Source organism: Electrophorus electricus, chromosome 3 (genome assembly GCF_013358815.1).
Source record: "Electrophorus electricus isolate fEleEle1 chromosome 3, fEleEle1.pri, whole genome shotgun sequence".
NCBI classification, from domain to species: Eukaryota; Metazoa; Chordata; class Actinopteri; order Gymnotiformes; family Gymnotidae; genus Electrophorus; species Electrophorus electricus.
Window position 1 is genome coordinate 5186380 of NC_049537.1, and position 25840 is coordinate 5212219.

A 25840-nucleotide genomic window follows, 5' to 3' on the forward strand; every position below is an offset into this window, starting at 1 on the left:
TTCTTATTGCTGAGAGGCATGCCACGTAGCCGTATGCCTCATTCATCAGTGGGCCTTGGGAAGGGAGAGAATGTCCCCTGGACAAGTCTGTGGTTTCAGGCTCTCTTCCTCTCTGAGGGGGACTGATGTTGCTCTTTAACACACAAATCCCCTGCGCTCTGACCACATGTCCTCCACCTGGGGCACTGAGGCTCCCCACACAGCTCGCACGAGCGCTAACGCACGCGCACACACACGTGCATACACCCGCATGCGCACGCGGCCCTCTCGGACTCCCTGAACACACGCAACTTGTTTTTCACGTGTCAGTTTAATTGTTCACTGTCAGGGGCAGAGCAGCAGATAACAAGCTTAGCAAATGATGTCCGCTGTTGCTACACATTGATTAATATTTTACATGTTATTATCCTCTGTCCATTACAACAGCAAATTAAACTATAAATCACCCCCTCTGCCGGTGTCACCCAATCATAAATCGTCGCTGTCCCCTCCCCGTGCTCGGTGCTGTTCAGCGACATGCAAGGTTCTTCTGCTTTTCACGAGACAACAAAGTGGTGGGAAAAAAAGTGACTCTGTTCTTTGGACTGAATTATGGAGCAGTCACAGGCAGCGTATACATCAGACCAGTGAAAAATGGTGAGTTTGTTCTGCTATAAAGCAAAAGAAAAGCAGACACCCGTATGTAAGAAATTGGCATTGTTCACCAAGGCGAAGGGATTGCACTCCTAATGTAAATGATGATATGCTGGAACAGAAGGCTTGGAAGGGTGTGCAGGTAAATCTAACATGCCCAACGAGCTCTGGGTTTCCATGTCACAGTGTGCAGGTCACCGAATTACATTTTTTAGACTTTTTCAAGAAATGGCTCAAGTAGTTTGTTTCTTGCAGTGGTCAGTACAACACTTCATATATCATAAATACATCATAAATCATGCAGCATTTTTTAATTTTACTGGAAAGCAACGATTAGCACAAAAGTTGTTTTGTTAAATGACTAAATATTTTTTTTATTACCAACAAGCACAATTTGTGGCTAGCCGCAGACTAAGCTTGTGATAAAGTACATGGAAATTCAGAAGAGGTGGTGGATAAATAATTTTTGCTCCCTCTTTAGCAACCATTTTTCTTGGATATCCTCAAAAATACCAGATGACCTTTTGCTGTCATTTCTTCCCTCATTTTCATTCACTGGCCAGGAGATCTGTTGGCCCCTGTCCCACTGACAGCTAAAAATCAATTTATACAGTCTGCGTGCATGCAGAGACAGGGAATGGGACGTCCAGGCAGCCATAATGACATGGCCAATTGCATTGTGTTAGGCTACAAGGGGTCAAAAGGGGTCTGTGTGCAGCGGATGGGCTGCTTTGTTCACTGTGACGGCATTAAGGGGGAATTACACGCGGGGTCGAGTGGCCGCACCAACAGGGGGCCGTATCAGGCCCACCCCATCATCACTCTGGGAGATGAGAGTGACATGGAAACTGACATTACTAAGAACGGCGGCAGAGGAGGGCTGCTCAGAGATCTAAATCCACAGGACCCCATAACCTCTCCTAAAACGCCCCACGATTCACCTTCTGATAGGCGACAGTGACCTCTCCTAAATCCCATTTTCCAAAGGGCAGGAAAAGAACCATTTCCATCCACAGCAGCCCTCTGTAACCTCTATTCATGCATAAGAGGGGACACTCTCATTTGTATACAGATTCACGTACCGTCATTTATTTATTTATCTACCAAGCAGATGTCGCTGAAGATGGCAATATTCACTGGCAAACCCTCCTTAAGTCCCTCAGATTTCTTGCAGATAAAGTCTCTCAGGGGTTCCCAATGATTTATCAATTTGCAATGTTTATTAAGATGGCTTTGCTGTCCCTGGGCAGGGTTTGGATGCCTGGCTCCACTTGTTGCGAGGAGACGGCATGTTGGGAGGGTCAGTCAATGGGAGGAGTGAGCAAAGTGCAGGCAAGGTTGTGAACCACAGCTTGTCCAATGGAGTCCATAGATCTGGGGTTAAGTCATCTGCCCTGCTCATGCTCCCATCCTCACAATAATTACTGCACACAAATTACAACTTTATCAACTTTCCAAGGAGAAGTCAGTGAGAATCCATCACTAAAGGTTCATGTCATTGCCCTGTGTCTGAGACCATATTGCACTCTTCCACTGGAGCTCGGCGACTGCATGGAGGCGGGATTTACAGATCTTTAACGACTGTAAATGAGTCACAAACTTTCTAAATATTAGTGTCTGTTCTGTCATCAGAAATGTACATTTCTTTATCATGACAATTGTACAACAATTGTGAGGCTGCTAGTGTCTGCAAACAACAACCAAAAAAAGATGAGCAAAATAAACTCTTGTGTTTGATGGCCAAAGCCCACCAGAATGAGATATGGTACAGAATAGGCGAGATGTGTCAGGCCAGAGCCTTAGTGAACTTGGCTGACAGGCTGATGAGTCGGTGCGTTTTGACCCAGTAGACTGTCTGTGTGAGGTGGCTGTCAGAGGCCCCATGATTACACACCTGACCCCTTCATCCCTGCCCGCTTCCCACCACTGACTCTTCTGTCACTGCGTCTGCCATTTTGCTTTCCAATGTGCCAGCCAGGGCAAGCGTGGCCACATTTTAGTGTTGTTTATTGATTTCTGACCCCACGCTTAATAGTTTTCCCAGGCCCCCCAAATGGCTTTTGTAAGCAATAGGGTTTGTACATCTCACCGATCAATACCTTTTATATTTACAATAAAATTGAAACGGCTTCTTGCAAGGGGGCTGCTGGCCTGGCATTTGTCATCCTTCTGCAAGGGAAAACTATGTCATTATCTGAATTAAAACATTTATTTCTGATTAAGAGAGTGTCCTATCTCATTAATTTTTCCCCCTCCAATACGAGGGGAATGGAATCCTATTGATTTTTGCACTTTTACACGTCTCCACTACTGGGAAGATAATTGAGAAGTTAGCCAGAATAAATGAAGTTTCTAGTCTAGCAGAGGCAGCCAATACCTTGGAAATGCGAAGTGTTTTTGTGGAGCGAGGTTTTTAATTTTGCGTCAGGCTAGGACAAGAAGACTGAACAAATTGGATTAAGGTTTGGGACATGGGGCTAGGGAATAGGGCCTGATCCCACCAGCTGACGGCTGTAATAAGACAAGCTTCAGCTTACCGCCTGTTCAGAAAGCCCACAGCCACCAGAGGAAGTCTAGATTAAAGAGCGAAAAGCCTGTTAATGCTAAGTTGCTCTCAATCCATCTCTCCCACAAAGCTTATTGTTAAGACAGAATCGAGAGACGGTAATCAATGGCTGAACTAGACCTTTCGACGTCGCGTGGCTATTGATTAAGCTCTACTAAATGAACGAGATTAGATTAAAGTCCTCTTACTCTTCATTTTAGGTGAGTAGTTATGTCCATGTTGTAATTCTCATTGTGAAGAGGTTCTACACAGGTTTGAGACAACGTTGATCGTTATAGCGTGCTTGTTTCCTTGTTGACAAGACACAATGTAACGACCTTCCCTTCTATAAAGCATTTTGTTATACTGGATTGTGAACATGGCAGCCTTCTCTTTAAAGCTCTGAGCCTTTGTTTTTCAGAAGCAGTATTTGCTTCTGTTTCTGGTTCTGGTTCTGTATGGAACCAGCATGCTAAGGTGTACCAGTGCTGATACTATTGTTTATTAAAGACAACTTTCCACAAGTTTCATACCCGCAGGGCCCCATAAGGCTGAAAGGGCCAGGCCAGACTGGCAAAAGTATATAGCAGGCCACAGCTTTGGGACTGAGAGAAAATGTTGTCTGACTTTGAATGAGCCTCGTCCATCATGACTTCTCCCAGGCTGTCAGCTAGCAGCCGAGCACATGGATCAGAAGAACCTTCCTCACCCAGGTCCTTTGTCTCCTTCATGTCCACTGACTGGCTCACTGACTAGCTAACCAGACACCTCTGCTCCGAATGAGTAGTTGATCGGCCAAGTAGCAGAGAACCTGCCAGCCACAGTAGCTGCCTCCGAAACAGGCCTGACAGCACATTAATTTAACCTGCGGAAATCACTGCAAATAGGCAGGAGACACTGTGTCCACTGAGAGCGAGAGAAATGAAGAGAGAGAGAGAGAGAGAGGCAGAGAGAGATAAAGAGAGAGTGTCAGAGGAGCCTTTTAATGAGCTGCTATAAGTTACTCTGTCTGACTTGACCATTAGAAGACTGTAATGCGCAATTGGTTGAGAAAATGTGTTGCAACTGTGATAGGCACCCATGCCCAAGGTGGTTTAAATCACAGGCAGAATGCTGAGTGTTTCACAGAGGTGAATTACACTCGCTGGATGTTTTATTGCCATATTTGAAGTTCTGTTGAGAGTTAGACTGATTGATTTGGCACTTTAAAAGTGGATTTGCACCTCTGTATCAGTACCATAAAAATATTAAAAGATCCATCTGATAAAGCACGTCTTTGTGAGTGATCTGGAGTTGCATGCAAGTGGCACGTTATGTGTTCACTAGCCACACTGTCAAGTATCCAAGACTAACAGCATATAAAGAAATAATGAAACACTCCATAATATGCCGATATTTTAATACAATTATAAATTATAACGCCGTCTATGCAATACCAAAATTTAAGTCATGCTATAGTATAAGATGCTACTAATTTGCTTCTAAAAGTGCTTGTTTTGTAATGTAGCGCTTATTACTAAATAGATGCTCATTAATGAACTCTAAACGAATCTGTTTAGGAGATGGCATGGAATATGAAATGGAATACCAAAGTCTTTTCACTAACGCTGTGAGATAAAATATCTTACTTGTTCATTTGTAGGAATGGAGGGGAGGGAGTTGGTAAGAACAGCTTCATTTGCAGTTACATTTCCATGCACAGGGCAGTGTGAGGAGATCCACCAAAGGCTGGGAACATTCATCACCAACAAACCCCAACATCCATGAAAAATTACAGGATTACCAATGACCTTCCAACCAATCAGTCGCTGTAATTATACTCGTTTATTATGGCCAACAGAAGCAGAGCAATGCAGAGATGACCCTAAAGTCAACCAAAATGTTTATAAATAGTCGACCAAGAGGGAAATGCTAATACAAAGTCGTTTTAGATAATGTCTGTGACTAGAGGTATATTTAAATGTACGTTTCTAAAATATTTGTACATGGCTAATAAACCTGTAAGTTTGAGTAGACAGCTTCATTCACAGTTTGCTCCGAAAGTATTATTTTACTTCTTTCCTCATATTTTTTCTGTCATGTAAAGATAACTTAATCTAAATGCTGTTTCTGTGCTATGATATCAGCCTCTCACGTGGTAACCTCTGGAATAAGATCAAGCATGGCCCAAATATTGTTGCTCTCTGCATGCGTGTATTTGTATTTGAAGCGTAAATGAGTTTCTCTCCATTGCATCGCTCAGCTTTAGGAGAGAATGCACATCACTTCCATTCCCACAGGCAGCCAAAGCTCCTGACATCTTGGCGGTCAGTAAATGGCTTTTCTGCAGGTGGGGGAATGGGCTTCTGTGGCTGCAATGTGTGTGTGTCTGTGTGTGTGTGTGTGTGTGTGTGTGTGTGTATATTAGAGACACCCTAAATGCCTTGGTGTATTCTACCTGACTACTATCAGCTGCCATTATTCCATGTTCATCGACAGAGAAGTTATAGTTGGCAAAAACCCATCAGGTAGGTGGAACAGCAGATAATTGAGGTGATGATCGGAGCTGTTCAAAGACAATTGATAGTGATGGAGTCAGCCTAGCAGGCTTTGCTAGCATCCCAGCAAGCATTGTCGTTCCTAAACCTGGAGAGCAGCAAACGGAATGTGGAATAACATAGGCAGCTCTAATGCGTGACCTCTGGAATCACCAGGTGACACCCGGATCTAAAGCAGCTCAGCCAGTCTAAGTCCTCTATCAGGCACAAGGCTTTTTACAAGACACATATTACATGCTGAACAGAGGGAGGGAGAGAGAAATGACCCAGACTCCATATCTCTGTTTGATCCATCTGTTTGACAAGTTGCCAAACTTACCAAATCCCCCTAAGCCGGTGAGCCAGCGCAAGTTCAGGAGTGATTTTTCATAAGCGGGGGTTAAGGTGAGGTAAGAAATGGTGGAGGTTATTACTTTTTTCCCCTCGAGAAGCCTTTGCTTGGATTGAATGTGTCAAAATGAGATGTCTTGATAGGCCCCATTCATAACTCTATTTCTTTAGTTCCATCCAACATCTACATTTTACAATTCTTTTCTCTCCCACAATAGAAGCAATATAATAATATGTTTTAATTAAACATTTATACATGTAAAGCATGTTTTGTTTTTTCCGGTTTTATCTTAACACTTCTGCTTTGTCTTCAGTATGCATAGAGTGTATTGTGAGTTCTCCACTGAGATCAATGAAGCTCTTTGAAACTCTCACTGTTACTGTATCAATAACTCAATACTCAAGCGTCAGCGATATAGGAGCCATGTCTGAGCCCTCTGACAGGGCTGAAAACACAGGGCGAGAGATGGAGGAGTTTGGGGCGGGGGGGGGGGGGGGGGGCATACCTGACGGCCCATCAGCCCCTTCCATACCTCAGCATCCTGTCACGGAGCTGGCTGTGGCAGTAGAGGGCCTGGGAGGCTGACCCGAGGAGCTGGAGTTGGCACACTCAGCAAGTCTCCAGCTCACTGTCGCCCCACGACAGCCCGGCTCACTGCAGCTCCTTCAGCAGTAAGGGGAAAAAAAACAAAACTGTCAACGTCTTGAGAACCAGCCTTAATCCTCAGCATCCTGCAGACGAGCCCTTGAGCGAGGCCCCTGGAGTCCCACTCGGCTCCCCCCTGGCCTCAGTTATTGACCCAAACTGTCATCCCAGCCTGCGGGTGACCTCACTGCTCGGGCCAATCCATGGTGGATCGTGAGTTCAAGTGATTTTCCTACCCTCTCATGCCCCTGTTTTCCTAGTGAGCTGATTGCTAATGACAACATTAGAAAGAGCATAATGGGTAGTCCACAAACAATTTGCACCTTGAATTTGCAAACCTAATATCTGCTGTTTTGAATGCAAAAAATGGCTGGGTTGATAAAGCATGTGTTGTTCTGATGTAAAGTATAATTGTTATTATAGAGAAAATGTTGCAAAATATATTACTTTTCACAGCATCTTAATCTTAACAGTTTTCTTAACCTAATTCCAGAGGCACATTCTATTATTTTAGTTAAGAAAGATAAGTGTGAAGATTCTTACATTTAAATTACACTGTGGCAACATTATTCCTTGTTTTATAAATTATATATATTGTACATAAATTATGTTGAAGCGTTACGGCTTCCCAGTACAGCCTTCACAAAAACCCCACAACTCACCAATGATTACCTTTCATTTGCTTGCTGAAACTACATACTGTACAGAGATGTAATAGTATATATTTGTACGGAAGCCCATAATACAAACAGAATCTCTGAAACGGCTCTATCAATCAGCAGTGTGGCCACAAGGTACTACTGATGATCATGATGATGATCAGGAAGATGGGAGGGTCTCGATTATTCAGTCAAGCCAATATGTGCTACAAGCAGTGTTTAGAAATTGGTTCGGCTGTGAGAATACGTCTCGTGAGCTGAACTCCATGGCCCATTCCCCTCCTGCATTTAAATGGAAATTTGGGGGTTAAGCCCCCAAGTCTTCCGCTAGCTTGCCTCGTTCTCAATTTAGCCCATGGCAAATCTTCCATTAATCAAAAGTTACAAACAGACTTTGCACTGTCATAACTCTTTGCCATGGCTTTCCTGTTGATTGATTCCTATACACACATACTGTCTGATTACCATAATGTGCTCTTGTGGTGAAAATTCCAGTTGCGGGTTTTGGTGGGAGGGGGTGGTGGTTTGGGGTGGGGGGGGAGAAGGCAATATGCTGGAGGAAGTAAATAACAAATGGTGGTGGCTCCTCCTCATCGGGAGTGATTTCAATCTAATGTTCCATCATGGCAAACGCGTGAAGAGAGTCTTTGCGGTTTGGGCTATCAATTATGAGCCTATGTGTGGAGGCAGACACAATCATTTCACTGATTGTCACCAGTACCAAGCAGTGACACTAGGAAGTGATCTATCAGTCCATTTCCTGTGACACATAGAGAACGATGATGTGGGCCTCGCAGACGCATGCCAAGAATGCAACCCCACAAGACATTACCACAAATACACAGAAACACAGAAACGCACACATACACACACCCTTCCTGAAATCTTTCTGTGACTCTTTTACATGCTCCAGGGAACACATTTTAATCTACACTCTTAACCTTTCCTGTTCTACCATTTTTCTCCAGACCTATTGATTTATTCAACCTGACTAGCCCTAAACAGGTGCTTGTGTTATTGATTAAACTTACTTTGTCCAAGAAGTATTTGCCACCTCTATTTGTTTTGGGCTGTGCAAGGAGACACAGTCTTTGTGAATGCAATCTGATGTGATTAGTGCATTGTAAGTTGGTGTTAACAGACATAAATTCAATGAAGAACTCACACAAAAGCTTTGAATAATTGCACATTTTGCACACAATGTCAGCATACAACAAGTTGCATACAAAAGTAAGGTTCAAAAGATAATAAAAATATTAGAAATGTATGTACTAGTCATAAACATGTGACTAAAAGTTCTTGAAGTCTAAAAATATTTTTGGATTATTGCTTCTGTTGATATTTGTCTTTTAGTTTATTTCCATATTTCAAATACTCATGTCTAATTTCAACTAACATCAAAAGGCAAAGGGGGAAAGGCAAAGTGTCTACTTTTGTCCTGAATCCAAGCATACATGTATCAGTAAACTTTCTTTGTTACATGGTTAACATCTTTAAGTGGCATTTGATTTTCAGGTAACATCATGTCATGATACGTAATGTTTAATGGTGATCTTTAGTCTGGTGGTCAAAGCACATGTTTACCACTGGGCCATCCTGGGTTCAAAGCTGGGTGTGTTCACTGCCATTATAATAGTGATACATAGTGCATATGTGTCAGGCAGTGAAAACTGACTATGTCCTCTATCGAACTGAAAGATGGCGATGCCCCTCTGTCCTTGTTAAGTACCAACTAACCTGGTTGCATGACAATGTTGAGTTTCATAATAGAGGAGGAGTGTTCATCCTCTGAGAGTTGTCAAGATGCAATGTGATAGGTGAGAGAACACAGAAAATCGATGTCTAATTTTAAAAAATGATTTCCATAGATAAAAAAACAATAAAACAGAATAAACTGCTTAGTGGCAAAAGGTTAGTTTAAATTCTGCACTTTGGAAGACTGGCTGCTATGTTATAGCACAGGAGAGAATAACTGCAATCACAAGTCCACACACACTCTACAAGTACCTCTCTCTGTGTGTAGCGTCTGAACAGACTGCCTAATCTGACGGCGTGGGCAGTATAATCTATCTGGCCCTCGTGCGTGTGACTGGCCGGGGGTTCATTACTGTGATCGGTGCTGTAGCTTGCCCTAATATTATCCCCGCTCATGTGTAAACAGTGCCATCTATCAGGGGCATGCCTCCTACTTATCCAAACAGATAAGGAGTGTGTTGTAATAATTTGCTCATCTCGAAGAAAGGAGATGGTGAAGATAATCTTGCTTTGATATTCAATGATGCCCCTTCTCTCTCAGAGGAGCCAGTCATAATGATCTTGGTGTTAGTTTATTAATGGAATGGGCTCTAGTGACACCAGGCAGCAGGGTTATGGAGTATAAGATGATCAGCTCATTCATCTGGTGAGCTGTAATATACTAGGCAGAATAAATATTGCAATTCCTATCAGTAGGAGGAAGCATGATGCTTCCTAGCATTCAGATGGTTGTAATCTAAATGGTGCTATTATGCAGATTGAAAAGAAGTTTGGAAGGGACGATGGGGCTGTTAAAACATGCTTTCATTTTGTAAAGTGTGTGTGTCCCACTGTGTACGTATGCAATCAAGAATCAAAAACTCATGTTTGCAAGCACATGATAATGTAAGAAACCCCAGAGCTTTTAAATGATAATGTAAGAAACCTCAGCGCTATAACATAAAGCAAACCAAAGTCTACAGTGTGCTGTTAACATCACTTTTCCAACACTTGAAAACACAGAAATGATCTTTTTTTCCAGTGTAATGAGTGATGAAATATTCTAGTGTGACTTTTGCAAGTATGCAGCCTCCAATAATCATACAATAACTCCACTGTTCACATTGCAAAACTTCATATGATAAACTTCATAGTGTCCTGACAGAGTTTCAATATTTATTCTCAAGCCTGGTGAATAAACGCATAATTTTGTGCAGAGATCCAAGATCCAAAGTGTTGTTTTCTTATCAGTGTAAAAGAAATCTATTTATATGACACCAAATAAATAAACATCAGGCTGAGGTGTTGTCTTTACGTAGAAATTGATGTGATCTCTGTCTTCAAAGCTCTTCACCTATCTTCCCCAAATGGCAAACAGTCACATTTGCATTGTAAATGCCTTCTCTCTGGGTATTGAATTGTTTCTGTTTCCATTTCAGTCAGAGGTAAAGGTAACAGATACTGAAAACACAAGCCATGCCAAGAAACTGCTACTTTAACAGCATTACATGCTTCAGAGCCACACAGATATTTTCTTTTGGAGCATCTGTCTCTCTCACTCTTATATATATATATATATATATATATATATATATATATACATATATATATATATATATATATGAGAGGGAAAGAGGAAAGAGACAGAGAGAGACAGAGAAATTTCTCTAGAATTTCTAGAATTTCTCTAGAAATTTCTAAATTGTAGTGAAGTATACAAGAGCGTACAAGTATACTATATATATATATATATATATATATATATATATATATATATATATATATATATATATATATATATAGTCACACATCCAAATAGATACATCAACAAGATGTGTGACACAATGTTTCATCGTTAATTATTAAGACAAAGCATAACAAGTCTCTTTCTGAAGAACATCAATAATGTTGTTATTGTGTTGTGTAGACTACTCTGCTGTAGAGAACATCTGTAGTAACTTCACATATGTAAGCAGTAGGTTTTTTTTTATAAAACAAGCAAATGACACAGAATATTCAATTAGCATACAAAAAGCAATCTACTGGATATAATAGGCCTACAGATCATATAGTAGCACGATAGCCTTTTCCATGTGGGATTATTGGGGGCTGTTGTCTGACTGCAAATTTACCACAAACAGTGCAAGCTATTTCACACCATGATAACGAAAGTTTAACATGGAGTTAAATGACTGGTGATTTTGGAAGATATTGTGTCTATTGGAAATTAGCTCTGAACGATTCTTTTTAATGAATTACAAAGATCTAGGATGCAAGCAAATGCAAGGTCAAATAAACGTATAGAAATATCACTGTTGTCTTTTATATTTCTCATAATTTTTCATGCTTTGCAGTGTACACTGCTTTGAATTAAAAATTGGCTAATGAATAATGAATGTAATAGAATTTTATCTCTAAGATGTGCATATTGCATGTTCTTCCTTAACTTTTTTTATTACATTTTCTTAGGCAAAAAATGAATGAACCAGGATTTTTCAGCTCTGCCATCCCAACACAACAGAGGACACAGAGAATATGTTAGGTAAGATTTAATTATGGTCTGTAACATCTCCATATTAATGTGGGCCTGCCAACATATCATGAGTAACTAATGAAAATTCCTTTCATAAATATCTGTGCACCCAAGTCACAACATTATACAGGAGGGGAGAAAAACAGGAACCACAATGCTGAGTGATGAAGATGAAGCCCTGAAGAAGAGAATGTTCCCCTGCAGAAAATTGGTTTAATTAATAGCACATTTTACATAATGATTACAGTGTAATTGCGCCGACTAGCAGAGTGTCATTAAATATATCCTTGCTCCTTTACAACACCCTCTGGCGAAAAATAATGAGTTACATTGGAAATCACTATGCAACAGGTTCATAAATAACATTTAAGCCCATACAAGGCAAGTACTTATAAATAATAAATATTTGCCTTTTGTAATTGAACAAAAAATGACTGCCTCTTCTTTTCCTGGGCATGCTGCTTTGTCCCATTATGGCCGGTGAAAGGAGAATTTTCTCATTTTTTCTCCCCTTGTAAGTGGTGAATAATTTATTTCACGGCTAATAGTCAACACTGTCAATGCGGGGTGTTTAAAATATACCTGTGTCCAGATAAATGTCATGACGGCGGGGGAAGTGATTATTCCCTGCTTCCAGATATTTTGTTGGATGCAGGCCCTGTATACACTGTAATAAATCACCTGCTTCCAATTACCTGCCTCCATAAAACAAGCCTGTATTCAAATCAGGTCTAAACCTGAGCCCAGAAACCAAGCTGAGTGCAGTTCTGTCTGTCAGGGGAGGTGTGTGTGGGGGGAGGTGTGGTGATGGAGTCTGTGCCGCCTGCAGGGCTGTCTTGTGTCAGGATATAGTGTAGGAGAAAGGTGAAGGGTGGAGGTGCAGAGCTGGTATGGGCGGAGGGTGGGCATATGGAAGGTGGGGGTATTGAGTTGGAATGGGCGGAGGGTGGGTATGTGGAGAGGTTGACACCACTGGGGGGCAGTAGTAGGGACTGTCTGGGTTTGTAATTTCTGGTGCTCTAAGTATATCCAGATAGATGATGTGGTAGATTTATTCTATGTTTTAAGTCATGTTACATATAAAATGACATGATTTTCATGATACTAATTATGTAAAATTGCCATAATTTTATTATATACGAGGGGGAATAAAACCTTACTTTTCAAGGATGTTTTGTTAATATAGTTTCAGTTGCATTTTCTTATTGAATATGTCCATCATGCCCATTGACATATCGGTCTAAATATACGTGATTTTGCTACATGATGAGTCAGTCTATTTGAGGACGAGAGTAGCTTACTCTGTTCATGTGTGTCACCATCTCCACAATACACACACACACACCACCCGGTTTTGCTTCCCTGCTGCAGCGTGCTGGTGTTGAATGCTTCATGGGAAGACATTATACCTGCGATTCTCTTTCCATCAGCTACTGGATTAAAACACTCACTCTTCTCTTGCTCTCTTCTTCAGGAACATCAAATTACCTACCTCTCACTATCACGTCACACACGTTACTGGACTATATTTATTCAGAGATCAGGATCGAGCCCACTATTCCCTGCAGAACTCCTCTCTGAACTAAAACCACACCCTAATCTGAGAAGACATCAGCCACTGATGCACACATTTCCTCCACACCTCCCATCCCATCTATGAAGTAATCACCATGCAGGTGCTCAACTCTTGCTTAAAATGTAGAAATCATTTTCATTCAAATGTAATAACAGTCAAAATATGGGAATCCATCAAGATGCTGGCACGTGATGGCACATGAGGGCTTCTCCTGGTGCAATCAGGGCCATCTGCCTGCTTGTTCTTTGTCTTTCTCGGCTGAGAGAGGAGATGCAGGTCGCTTGTGCGGTCCTCTTTTGCATAATGGCCTTCTTCCTCCTCGCCACCACAAACTGACGGCACTCTGAAACCTTCCCCAGCAATCCATTACATTTCCCATGCCAGAGTTCCTTGTTCTTTAATCTCATGCTTCCCTGAAAAAGGGATCTGGATGGGGGTTTAAAGACCTTTTTATGAAGGCAAGCATGCAGGGCTCCATCTGTCTTTGCCAAGAGGCTCCGACACATTTATGTTCCATGGACAGGTTATGTCCCGCCATCTTAAAGAGCAAAAACTTCCCATTTTTACCTCATTGGCACAGAGGTGACTGAAAGAGATGGTCTATCTGCCAAGGCCACCCAGTAAACGCAAGGCTGACCAACCACATGAGCAGTCCTAATTACCCAGAACTTTAACTCAGCTTTTGAACGTGCTAGGATTTTCTGAATCTAATGGCGCTGTCATCAGCACTTATTTGATGTCACATTATATAAAAGATTTTTTTTGAAAATGTTCATGTCAGTAAAATGGTTAATAAACTGTGAAATACGAAAACCTAAATAACATTGTGGTTTTGTCAATTTAACCTTAAGTCGGTTGTTTTGCTGTTATATTTAACCTCAGAGGAGAAGGCATGTTCCAGTCATCCAGCAATCTTAAGGGCAAAGGTGAAAGGAATGTGAAAGCTATTTGTATGGGTTAAATTAAATCTCTCTCTCTCTCTCTCTCTCTCTCTCTCTCTCTCTCTCTCTCTCTCTCTCTCTCTCTCTCTCTCTCTCTCTCTCTCTCTCTCTCTCTCTCTCTCTCTCTCTCTCTCTCTTGGAAGCTACCCAAGCTTGACAGGACATGGACTGCAGTTTTATGTCACCTCGTTTATCTGCAGTTTATATTTTCTATGACCGCATTGTCTCTTTCAAGAACCTTCAGAAATACACTGGCAGTAAAAACAGCCACCTCTTGTCCAGAGTATACCCCAAACATGCTAATGTTTTTCTAACTGCCTGGGCCATGAGTTGATGGATATACATGTTTTGGCTACAAAGATTCATTTAATCCAAGCAATTTTCACATCCAGTGATGTGTAAATCATCATAATTTAAAATGGCTATGTTGTAAAATATGAGTGATGATGGAATTTTGAGGATGGGTGACAAAAGTATTGCCAAGGATGCCAGCAGAACGAGCAATGAAGAGGAGTGAGTCAAAGACACACCACACCTCATAACACTCCCTATTATAATCACACACATTTCACTTCCCGTGTTTTGATGACTTCTGTGCTAAATTCAAAACTTTCATGTTAAAAATGCATTTCATTTGAAAAATTTAATTAGTCTTCCCACCATCCTGAATTTAGTTTACTATTAATAGTTTCATGCTTTTGTATTTTAGCATGTGGTGACAACATAATACTATAATTATTTGACTAGCGAATAAATAATGCAATAGAGTATGTTCAGCAAAATACAAAAAGCACAATGGAATTCAAAATAAAGTGCAAATATGAAAATACAAATATTACAGTGTTAGTTAACTAACACATAAACTCAAAAGGAAAACAAAGAATGAACTGCATAAATAGCTGCTCATCCAAAATAATCACAATTTGTTATATAATTACAATCTGCAAAACTGTAGTAAATTATATATATATATATATATGAAAACTGCAACCTGCAAATGGAAGTTACTTTTCTATTGGGGAGTGTGGGTAGCATTTAAAAAAAAGGATAGCATTGTTGTATAATGTCAAAAGTAAACCCTAATAACAGTACAATATATGCACATATAAAAGGACTTGTACACAAATCTAATATGAGATAATAAACATAGCATCAAATAAATGTTATGGCAATATTTTACATTGCATAGCCACTATTGAAAGGTATATATTTTATACATTATTTATAGTGTAATATTCTCAGTAATGATATGTAAAGGTGCATTTGATACTATGTACCTACATAACAAACAACATTACCCATGAATGTAAAATAAGTACAATGTATCACATTGCCTCATCACATTGCAGTACATTATATTGCAATACAGGACAGTTATACTATAACAGTGACTATGTAATGTAAAAAGTTACTGTCGTTATTCATCATCATCCTATCACTGTTCAGTATACATTTTAGTAAAGGCTAAATGTTTAAGCATATGCACATAGAGATGCAGTGGGAGAAACGGCTGACTCGAGGCCAACCGTGTGCATGCTGGAAAAGTGTTTATTAAATTGCAAATCAGGATGAGAGCAAATTGAAAAACGCATGCTCTTGTCATATCAGTTCAGCCTGCCCTGCACTCCTCTTACCTCCTGTCCTGCCCTTCCACTGCATGAGGGCACCCAAGGAATTATAGCTCACTGAAGTTCAATGGCAAAACCTGCGAGATTCATAGACAGTGGGAAAGATAAAGTCCAGCATGGGAGAAGTGCTACCAGTGCAATAACAGCCTCAGAGGGTCACAATAAAGTTTAGTTTAATGACAAGAACAAATAACTCCAACATTTGGCTGGGGTGCTGAACCCTGCACAGGGCAGATCACGTCTGATATATCAGCGGGCAACTAGCCGTGACTACTGGCCGATTGTGCTGGCCTGCGTTCTCTGAGGCCCCCGGTGATGCATGTGGCCAGCGTGGCAGGTGTCCATTTTATAGAGTTATTCAGTGGACAAGGCTGGATGCTTGGTTGGGTGACCAGACCCTGGATTATTGTTTCTGTGCAGATGATGCATCCCAGACCCTCCCCAATGAGCCTGGTCTGGCCAGAAACCTCTGACTCCCCTACAAGCACTGTTAGCATCCCTGTTGTTAAGAGTGTGCGCTACAGCAATAACAAACCTGTCATGGGCTCAGGTCTGGATGGTATCCCAGTGCCTGAACACCAACTGGTGACTAATTTTTTCTTCTACAATCAGTATGACAGTCATTTTCTAGTCAATGGTTAGAATTATTCCTCTCATTTGTAACTATTTATATGCATGTATCTTACACAAATTCATGCACATGTACAATTCACATGGCAGTGTATAACACCATTACTTGCTGAGTAGCTTTTATAATACAGGGACTGAGGCAGATGCCAGAGAACCTGGCTCCGCTGTTCTTTGTACAGACCAGCAGGAGTGTAATCCATTCAGTCAAGTGCTGGACGAGTAACACCGGCTAAGTCTCCCACACTTGAACAAAAAGGCCAAAGTTCATCCATCTTTGGATTCCTGGAGATATTGCCCTGCCCTTATATTTATTAAAATCAAGCAAAAAAAAGTGGGCTGTCTTAAACTAACACAGATATGTATTTAAACATCGGTTTATTTAGAATCATAAGATACAAAACAAAATGTTCCTTTGGCTAGATGTTATCTACAAAAGAGCCACATCTAATTACTGTCCCTTGTAGTCTCGATTATTTGTCGCCACATTTTTGGTTTACACGGGGTTGGAGGATCCATTTAGACACACTATTGTCCAATATGGCCAGCATGCAAATCCTTTTCAGGACTCATTGTGTGAAGAGAATAGGGTACACAAAAGGAAGACAAGTGTTGACAAATGATCCTTCCCCAAAGTAGGGTGCAATACATTGAAGCCAAGAGCACAATATGTCTGGCAAAGTGGGTTGGCTTCCCAACAAACAAAGCTACACCATTATTTAGTGCTGGCATGACACTGTTAGCATTTCTAGAACACATTAACATCTACAATTCCACTTTTTAAATGTAGCCCAATGCAAAATACTTGGTCCAGTTTGGTGTAACTTCGGTTAAATGAGCACTCTCTATACCTTTGTGTTTTTGCCAACTAATACAGAGTAAAATGGGAGCAAGGAGGGCAGTTGACAACCTTGGCATATAAGTGTAGATAAAATGTTATGCTAATTCTTGACATGTTGGGATAATGCAGTGCCTCGGGGGACTGTTCTTCAGAGCCTGATTAGCGATCAGTGTTATAATTAAGAGTCGCTGTGACACGGGCAGTGCTCCAAAAAACCCGCTCGACATCTCCCCTCCTTCTGCGAGAGTCCCAGCTCACCCTCCTTTTACTCTCCACCTCCCCTCGCAGAGACCCTTGAGGCCACTTCACAAGGCTGTTTATGGCACTGCTCCATTATCTCACAACAAAGACGGGCAGGCCCACCCAAGCCTGAGCCAGCTGTGATGAGAGCCTGGCCGTGAATATCTGCGCCGTCTCTCTCCGGCGACGATAAAAAGCAACTTGAGTTTAAACAAAAAAAGTTACACCATATTTGCTCAGACTAACTATGATGAAAGGCAATGAAGACAAGGGCTTCTCGTGTAGGTATCAATATAAATATTACTGGAAGGTCAATTAATATGTAAATTAACTCCTCCATTTAATTAGCTATTTAACTATTTTCTGAGGCATGGACATATTAAATCATGCTTAAAGACCCTGCTAACTAGCCTCTTGACAATAGTGCTAGGGAGTCGCAGGAACATAAAGCACCGGCTTGACCTATAAAGGGCCCCGAGTCTGCTAATTCCATCTCAGGCTAATTTTATTACTTGCATAAAATAACCATAGTGCTGCTTTGTGGCTGTAAAGAGGATATGGGTGATAAAACTAGCTGGGGGAAGCATCTGAAAATCTCTCCTTTACTAGTGTCCTCATTTATTATTCTATTATTCTTTGCCAGGTACCAAGCCCATGTGAAAGACAAATGACCTTATTATATTAAATAATTTGTGAGGATATTAACAGTTAATCACATATAAACATCATTTAAAAGGTATTGATTTTGCCGCACTCTCAACAGCTTGTAAAATGTATGCCCAATAAGATGATAATAGATAATCAGTGGAATTGGGCCAGTCATGTAGAGGACAAAGACAGGTGAGGGGCGAGACCTGAAGTGACCTCTGTACATCATCACACACTTACGTCTAGGCAGCTATAAACAAGCTCACACTCATGAATTTCCTTTAGAACTACCTATATTTTACTGTTTTATATATATATATATATATATATATATATATATATATATATATATATATATATATATATATATATATATATATATATATACACACACATACACACACATACACACACATATCACTATTTTTATCACTAGCTTACCCTAAATTGTATAGAATTTATATAATGTAAATAAATTGTATAGAATTTTGATAATATTACATAATCAAAATATTACATATTATTTCATATATATTAAATAGGAGAAGTGCGTGTGTGTGTGTGTGTGTGTATTGCCCACATAAAAATTATTTAGCAATATAGATGCATATGCTAACTCATTTAGAATATTAGAATTTTTTTATTTTTTTTACTTATTACTGTTACATTATTTTTATGTGTTTGCTGCCAAATGGTATTAAATGCAAAGTACAGGAACAGCACGGTTACTCTTAAATCATCAGTTATAACTACCTATATTTTACTGCTGCAGACTAAACCCAGAAAAATATTCTCTGTTCCTCTGTATTTATGAAAATGCTGGAGGATGCCATGCCAACCTATCAGTGATAGATGCTACATAGAACTGAATGCAAAATTATATTCAAGTAACCTCATTACTACACAATAGGCTCTTCGGTAACTACGCAAAGCTTGTTCTATCTTTCCCAGTAAGATTTAATACACAACGCTGACTTGCACTTTGATTCAGGATTTGCTTAACTTATGACTTAAAGAGATCACACCCGAGTCCCACCCGAGTGCAGAGAAACGGAGTTGACTCACTGGAAAATAGAACTAGGGCTTTTGTGTGAGAAACGCTGGGCAGGTATCGGCCCGCACCTACAAGTTGCTATCTGCAGAGTATAGCGGGAGCTTGCTGTTGAGAAGTTTGATTTTTTTTCTCTACACCAATACATTTGGATCAGGTACAGATAGTGCAGAGGGGGATGGCAGATATGCAGATCTATCTTGTGTCCCTTTGGGGCCAGTGCTGAATATTGCAAATGAGAGTTCAGATATTAATCTCAAATTGGAGAGTTTCTGAAGACAGAGACTATTTTTTATTACCATATTAGTGCTTTGATTACACCTTGCTCGGTGTCAGTAGCTCTAATGTACACTGATTCTTAATATGCATCAGCTGATTTAGGGGGCTTTGGCAGTCGTGGCAGTGCTACAGGGGTTCCTGCCACCATGGCAGTGGGGATGCACTAGTTACCTGCATGTCATGCTGCAATGTTTGTTCAGGAATCTTAAAACTAGCAGCTAATAGGATCTATAGAGCATGAATGAAAGACAGTGTACAGATAAATGTACAGAAAAAGGTTTCGTGTCGTTTTCTCGTATAAATTCATTAATGGCATGTAAATCAATATCCTTGCTAAAAATGAAAATGTATCATTTTAAACATAGCTTTTTCGGCATGTCCAATTTGTATCATTCTAAAAATGTGCACTTACAGCTGGGGAAGTGTATCTTCCACCAGGTCTTCCACCTGAGACAAATCGGCGTGAAAAGGCTCCCACTTTAAAACTTCTTCATTACGACGGCGCTATCTTTTATTAGCCCTGTTGCACTTTTTACAATTCTATCTTACAGGGGAACAAGGTAGAACTCTGGATGGATTAATACATGAGATTTACTATTTTAGCATACATAGATTGGGGTAACCAAGGGAGGGGCTGTGCTTTTGACATTGAATAAGGCAGTGCTTTCCATTTAAATGTGCGGCCAGCCTTTTAAATAGCTAATTGGAAGGATAAAATAACTAAAATAATTAAATCATCTTGTACCCTAATACTGGGTAAAATGTGAATACTGTCATTTTTTCATATCCTTTGATAATAAAATTGCACAATTAAATACTCACATAAATATAGTTGTCCAGAGTTGGTTTACCTGGAAGATTATTTAATTAACCTCATTATCAGTCTTGAAGTGTTAAAAGTGTTACTCTGTCATCTTGTGATAATCTTTGGTCTTGTAATGGCTTCCAAGGACAATTACTGGATGTGAAGGATTATTGTGAGACTTGTTTAAAAATGTATTCTTACATTTTGATATAAGTGGCTGATCCTAAATAATTTTTAATTTCTCATGTTTGAGCATGGCATTAATAAACCTATACTGAATACTATGTTAATCTGAATTACACTGTAGCAAACGTTTTTATGTTCAGTGCTTAAAGAGCTGAAAAAAATTAAATGCCATTGTCTTGGCATGCAGTATAATTGCAAAAATGAAGAAGTAATATTTACTTTTGGTCGTGAAAACCTGTGGAGTGAATTAATGACAACCCAACGGAAAAGGCAATTCAATTAGATTCTCCTATCAGCACTAGTAAGCTAGGCTTCCCTGTGCAATGAACAGAAACTGTGCTAAATGAATCTAGAATTCATAGGGTTTATTACAAGATGGCCGTAAAATGTGTTTCTAATGAATTCATTCTAATCACTGTCTGGAGCAGCAGGATACCAAATCCTCTTATTGCATGCTTCACATTCTGCACAATTTTTTATATATTAATAAGTAACCAAGCAATTATCCTACTTTTGTGCTTGATTGTATCAATTTAACAGTGTTTTTTTTATTTATATGACAAATACACCAATTACTTGTAAGAATAATTTTTAAAACACATTTTCTGACCCTTCTACCCCAGCATACTTCAGAACATGTGTGTAATGTATGCAGGCTTTTTTTTTTTGCATATGGAAAAATTGATTTTGAATCATGCTTGTTCTACACATGGTGAACCAATCAAATTTCACTCTCACTTGTTTTCTGATGTCAGTGCCATATAGGGTGGTGGAACTGTCGCTGGTAATTTGAAAGACTGGAGACTGGGGAGACATGGCGAGACATGGCGAGACATGGCGAGACATGGGATGTTTCTCTGTGCAGCGCCTCTGACTATCGCCAGGGCCTGGGAATCAATTCCCTCTGTTTACAGACCATTTCACAGCCCTTTACCTGCAACATCGTTTGTGTCAGGCCCATAAATACCCCTGGATATATAATGGTTGGATTAGCATAATGGTTGGAGCTGCGGCTTTTTGCCAGCGCAAAAGGAAATGTCAACATGTCCCGCTCTCTGCGAAAGCAATTAGGGACCCATTACATGGCCTTACTGGAAGCATCATCAAGGTTAAAGACAACCTGAACACCCCTCTGACCAGTTTTTATTCCAGCCTCTAACAGATGAGCCATAGAGGCTGAAGTGTTAGTAAACAGTAGGCAGGAGTACTCTCTTTAAAATCATCCCTAATCAGCTCAAGTGTTCACAGCGAGAAGATGGGCTGCATTTGGGTGCACATTCATGTCTGTGGGCATTTTCCTTTACGTGAGAATATCTATCCAACGTGTCAAATGAGTACAACACTCTCACTGCATAAATATGAACTTTTAACTCAACATTTGGGGTGGGAGGTGGGGGGGGGGTGTTGTCTGCTTACATGGCAATTTAATTATTTTAACAGCATTTATGTTGCTTGCTTATATTTAAAGGCATAGCTTAAATGGTATGCAGCAGATTCTCTGTCTTCAAATGAGATAAATTCGATAAACTCAATTTGTGCATTCAGGGCTTTGATGCTTTTTCTCTCAGATGCCCAGCACAACAGTGCTCATCTGTAAAATGACTACATCATACATTAGAGCTCACTTGCTAAAGATTACTAGTGCAGTATCACTGGTGATGCAAGGTCAGTTCGCAGGCAAGTATCACATTCAAGGCTAATGACTTTTCTGTGTTTGCTGCAACCCTACCTGAGTATCATAGATCATGTCTGAAGAATAAGCACACTTGAAAATAAGAGTTAATAAAATGGATTGATTCCCATAATGTGGCAAAACAGAGATTTTTGCTTTCCGTCCTTTCATCACTTTCTTTGAATGTAGGGTTAGGGTTAGGGTACCGCAACGAAGCTGCGAAGGCAAGCAAGGCCAAGGAGCTGTAGTTCCTCACCACCCAGCATTCGCTGTGTGGTCAGCTTTGGGCACTGGAGTCAACATTAGTAGCATAAGGGTCACAGCCCTGAGGGAGAAAAAACCCACCACACTTGTAACAACCTCAGTTACAACAGGAAACGCTTCACGTGCTCTCCTGGAGATTTATTTTATCGATTAAATTTGCTAAAATGTCCATCCCTCCTCTCTGCTGAAAAAGTGATAATGCCAATATATTTAACTTGGAATAAATGCTAATTGTTGCTAAAATTTGAAGTAGTAGCTGTCCAAATAAGAACAGATATGATTATAATTAGGGTCCATGTTGCTGCGTCTTCAGAAACCTGTCTACGTCTACTGCAAAAATGACTCATGATTCGTTTCACAGGTTATACGGGACCATTTAGGTGGTCAAGGAGGACCTACACTCTACATCTTTAATGCAAGGGCTAGGATGGTTTTGCTTCCCAACTCCACACTACATCCACAATGATAAGTCACCAAGCTGGGCAGTATTGATTGGGGTCCTAGAGGCTTATCTAAAGTGGAGGCAGGGGAGAGTGATTGTGTTTTACAGAGAACATTATCAGTCCCTCAGTGGCATTAGAGTCCTCACCATACAAATACACACACATACACACCAACACAGACCAAGCCCAGGATTGCAAAGCCAGATTGTGGTCTATAACTAACATAATTGGTTCCAGGATGTCCAGGCCATATTTTACCTCCCTCCCTGACCATATTTGCAAACAAAATCTCTCTTGCTTACTTTTTCAGTGGCGTGTCATTAAGTGCTAGGTATGCTCTGCCTGAACCAGAAGAAATCCTTCTGTCTTTTTTAGGTGTGCACGTGCCTGCTTCTGATTTTCATCTGTGAGGTTGATCCCTGACTGAGCAGGGCCAACTCAAAGCATCCACATGGATGTCCATTAGAAAAATTTAAATAACTTTTACAGTTTATCGGGGTCTATTTGTTAGGTTGGAGATTTATGCCTAGCCTGCAAGCGGCTCTGCGTTTCTGATCTGTGCTGTCAAGAGACTAAATCTGGATCAGCCTGCGGAGAGACCTGCTTGACTGCCATAATCCACAATTGCAGATGGTCTTATCTGTTAAAAAATCGCCTGGAGTCAATGGTGATGCTGAACAAGAACTCTTTCTCCCCCTTCTCTTTCTTCTTGGCTTCTCTTCTTTCTTCATCCATCTCTCTTCATCCATTTTCTCTAGTCCACTCCTCATTTCACTTTCTCTCTTGCCACATTTTTGGTGTTGTATACTGCAAGTAATGCATTTAACTACAACATACAGTTACTGTTACTGATATTCTGTACTGATGAACCTTTGGGGATCCTTCCTAGCTGCCAGGTGTGCTTTGAGGGCAATGCTGGCCTAACAAGGAATTAAACATCACTTCATGTAGCTGCCGCCACTTTAATTGATTGATGCTAAAAGTTTAGCAAATAGAAAAGCTAGCAGGCGATGAGAAGCAGGCTGGAGTGGGTCCTCCGAGGGGGACTGGCTCGATTGGAAGTGGCAGCCCGTATTTTCGACATCAGCCGCCTCTGTCATCTCAGGGGCGCTGTGTGTGTGTGCCTGCCTCTTCACACAAGAGCCAGACTGAAAGACACATGTACTGTGAATCAGGGAATCAATAGAACACTTAATGAACAATTAGGGGAACAGCTGTAGGCCTGTCAAAGACCCATCTGTATGTGGCTTGGAGCAGTGAGAGGAGAGGGTGAGGGAGAAGAGGTTTCTATGGTGTGGATGGAGTGCTAAACACCAAGTCCATCATTTATACCCAGAGCACACGCACACGCGCATGTACACACACACACACACACACACACACACACACACACACACAAACACACAAGCCATTTCACCACCAATTATTTTGGGCCAAACAGCATCTATATGTAAAGTTAGGACACATATGCACATATTCGGGCACATACATTAAGCTGTAACAGCACATTCCTATCTCTGCCTCCCTTAACTCACATTAAATCGAAATAGTAGAAATATGGAAATAGCCTGCACCATCCATCAGGGTCCACACCAGATGAATGAATCGATAAATTTGCCAAAACTATGGCGTTTAATTAAAATGGCTGGCCAATGCAAGGCAGTTTGTTTTTGGCGTGCAGCTGTGGCCATTGCTACTTATTGCTCAAATGAATACATAAGTGCAGACATTAGCCCTCTGGCTACTACATCACAGTCACCTCAGACAGGGGGCTGGACCACCTTACCAAACTTACACACCCTTCCTGCCACAATATTAAATTAATATCTCTTCCCTATTCTAAAGCGTGACTCTTAACATATTCATGAAACATAGAGAGACATTCTCCAAAGCAGACACACACTTCAAATGATGAGGGTGAAGTCCGCCTTCCTGTCCACCTGTCACAGAAATGGTGACCTTACATGCCGGTCTCATGGAAAAATAGTCAACAGCAGGAAACACGCACATGGTGCTGTTAGAGTGAGGCAACCTTCAGCTGACTCCTCATACATTTACATATGGATAACTGGATTATGACTGACAGATATTATGGTTAACTAAGCACAAGTATCTGTATCTGGGGATAGGCAGTGTCTTATAATTGATCTTGGACACCCTCCGTCGTGCTTTATTAAAACTTCATTTAAAGAAGACCAAACCTTGGCGAAGTAAGGAGTCACAGCCATAATGGATTGGATGGGAATCCATTATGCATTGCACAGAAGAAAAAGTAGGACTGAAGACCCTCTTAAAAATATATTTTTAGTACAGAAAATTAATGCGTTCACTCAGGCCACTGAATCAATTTAAATGGCTTTTTTTTAAATATAGGTATATGGGTTAAGAAGCCCTGTACTTTAGCAGCATATGGACTAATGACTGAAATTTTTATGTAATTTTTTTTCTTTGTGCATATTTTTGGTGCGTTCTTTTTGCATAATTGTGGTGCAATGTTTCCATAAGACTGATATACAATGAAAAATGAAAACAAAACTCTCCAAATAAAATAAAGTCAAATAAAGTCTATTTAACAAACACTGTTACAATTTATGTCATCTCCTATACATATTATTCACCCAAACACAAAAAAGACTTTACAACCAAATAATTAATAACCATGTGCATAATTTATCACTGACATTTCCATTGTATTAAAACAAGTTGATTGTCACATCAGGTGGGTTGATGTTATAATCACTGTGCTAATTCTCTTGCAATTACAGACAAATGTCCATTAATCAGCTGGAGGTTTACTGTGACCTGGTCCATTATAAGATCTGCAGCACTACAGAGTCTGTGTAGCTGCAGGGAACTCCCCTGACAGCCTCTCCTCTACTTTCAGTTGTATCCTAACATCCAGCAAACGTTGCAGGCACTAGCAGCACACCTGGGATCACTTTTTTATGTGTATAAAGCAACACTGGTTGACAATAAGAGTATTTCAGAGACAGATGTGCTGCAAGGTGTCTCCTCATATTGG

The 25840-nt window shown here is 40.5% G+C and overlaps 1 long non-coding RNA gene across 1 annotated transcript; it reads left to right on the top strand.

The window, feature by feature from the left end:
- The first annotated feature begins 535 nt into the window (after positions 1 to 535).
- On the top strand, positions 536 to 12274 carry LOC113587814. Its single transcript, XR_003411782.2, has 3 exons — positions 536 to 636; positions 11554 to 11626; positions 11732 to 12274. It is a non-coding gene; the product is annotated as an uncharacterized LOC113587814 (long non-coding RNA).
- Positions 12275 to 25840: the final 13566 nt, after the last annotated feature.